This window comes from Pyrgilauda ruficollis, unplaced genomic scaffold (assembly GCF_017590135.1).
Source record: "Pyrgilauda ruficollis isolate IOZ18807 unplaced genomic scaffold, ASM1759013v1 scaffold35, whole genome shotgun sequence".
Taxonomy (NCBI): Eukaryota; Metazoa; Chordata; class Aves; order Passeriformes; family Passeridae; genus Pyrgilauda; species Pyrgilauda ruficollis.
In genome coordinates this window covers 5,570,898-5,573,518 of record NW_024524934.1, presented here as the reverse complement: position 1 = coordinate 5,573,518, position 2,621 = coordinate 5,570,898, and positions in this window count along the sequence as shown.

Sequence of the window (2,621 nt, the reverse complement as noted above, 5' to 3'; positions counted from 1 at the left end):
TTTGGCCTTTTTTCTTTTTTTTTTTGTACAATTTCTGTATTTGGGGACAGGAGTATTTTTTTCACCTTGTTTTCTCAGTGGAAGTCTTTGCAGTGGACTGTTAGTTTCCAAGTGCTGTCTTTCAATGATATGTAAAAATCACTTTATAAATGGAGGGACAGAAGATTAAATTATGGGCCTTCATTTAAGAAATTGTAGTTGCTTGAAAGGAACTTACCCTGAGGATTAATTAAATGAGATTTGTGCTAGGCTAAATGGACAGTTGAATGTGATCTAGACTGTATAACTGGAGTAAAATACCCTAACACTGTGCAATTCTGATCTTGCAGACTTACTTGACAATAGAATGTATCAGCATTTTATTTTTATCTCTTAGGAGAGTGGCTGTGCCTCTTCAAATGTGTCTTTACTAGGAAACCCTGGAGTCAGAAGGGTTCCTTGTTCTGCTGTGATGCCTGGAGACTGAAGTGTGGAAGAGGCATCAGTGGCATCTGGTGCTTTTGTTGTCACTCCATCCTTGATTGCTTCTCCTGCACTGAGTCTTGCAGTTCTGTTAGTGCAGGCACAGCTCACATGAGCTTAGCACTGTGGTGGAAGGGAGAGGCAAGAAATGTGTGAAAGAAAATCCTTTATCAGCTTATTCTTTAGTGATACATAATTATTGATAAATTAGGATTCTTACCAAGTGTAACTCTATTTTAAAGTGATATTTTATGTAGTGACTATTTAGGATTTTACTTTGGGACCTTTGTACCACTGATTATATCAGAACCTTGTCAACTGCTTAACATGATAATGGCAAAGCAGGTTTAAATTAACTTACATGTTACACACTTTACATTTTGTAGTGTTTAAAGGAATTGATAAAAATTGTCTCAAACTGCATAAAGCAGATACCAAACTACGTAATTTCTCCATTTTGTTGGCCACTTCAATGCTTGTAGTTCCTTTTCTGGAAATGGCATTTAGTAGTATTGAGTCAGAGTGACATTTCTACTGTTGTGAGTCAATGGTTACCCATATGGTAGTAGACAGGAAGCTATTGTAATAGAAAGTAGTAATTACAAGCAGATCTACTGGTGTTGGGCCAGTTGTGCTGTGTCTTATCAATTCTCTTAGCAAAAGTTGTAAAATTAATTCCAGGTTTTTTAATACATTTCATATTGTAACCTCTCTTGTTTCAGGCACCTAATCTCTAAAAACCTGATCTGTATAGAATGAATCTCTAGGGATCAACACTGAAAACATGTTAAAGCATGTCTGAAATTCTAGTCTCAGTTAAATCATAGTCTCTTTTGACTATACTTTAAGCAAAATCTAACAGAAGTTTTGTAATTACCTTTTTATGTATTTAAATCACCCCATGTAATTGAATAGAAAATTCCATCATTGATACAGAATTTTTTACAGCTATTCAAGAATTAAAGACATAAATATCCTTTCTCCAGATTGCCCCTGCTTTTAGTCTGATTGTTAGCTACTTCTAAAAGATTTCTTTCTGGGTTTTTTTCCACTGAGTCTCCCTGTAAATTGAGATAATTACTTTTGCATTAAATCCACTGTGGCTATGCCATGGCTTGAGTGGAATTTCATGTTATGAGTCAGCTTGTACATGGATTTTGGAAAGAATGATTTAGTTATTTTTGGGAAATGACCTGCTAAAATAACTCTTAAATTAAGGCTGCTCTGTTCAAAGCACACTCTGAAAATAAAAATATTAGTTTAATATTTCTTACAGTTTCAGCTGTCAGCACAAGCTGAAATGAATACTGATTTTAAAAAAGTTCCAGGAGCAGGAAACTAGTTTTACTATACACATACTGAGTCACCAGGACTCAATAACTCAGAGTTTAATCACATATCCAGAACGTTACAGTATTGAGAGGAGAAAAGAATTTGAGTTGTCAAATCCTCATTTCCTAGAGTAAGGGCCCAGGTCCTCCATTCCACGCCTGCTTGCCTGTAGAAACTGGGTGGCAAGAGGAGATGTCAGGTATTTTACCCCTCTCTTGAGTGGCTTGCTCAAGACCAGAGGAGGGAATTTTCTAATCACTTTGGTAGGTAAGTCATCTCTTGAAAGTAGGAGTTTGTCCTAAATGTTGTAATTTTTGTTTAAGCCTGTCTTTGTAATAGGAGTTGCTTACCTTAAGTCCTGGAAAGCAAGAGATGTTGGGCTCCCTTCAGTTCCTGCTCTGGATGGGTTCAAGTTCCCTTCCCAGGGAAGGGCTCCTTCCCTCTGACCATAGGATATCCTGCAGGGAGAATGTTGATAGGGGGAGTCACACCACAGCTGAGAAGAGATTGCAAAGTTCCTGGGATCTGTGGGAAAAGAATCAACTATTTTTTAAGTCTTATTTAAAGCTAGATAGTAACTGGCAAAAATGCGGAGACATCCTGAAGCTGAGCAATGCAACTCAGATTCCTCTGCCCAGAGTGGACAACCTAGATTTCACCTTTATGTTTGCTTCTGGTTACCTTCTGGTTTCCCATTCAGGATCTTACCTGTGGCGCCCCAATTGCTGACACTGAGGCAGCATCACATCCATACAGGTTTGGAATGTTACAGAGCACCCAATTAGTGAAAATGTGAGCAAATATTTTGGGGGGAGGGTCAAAATATT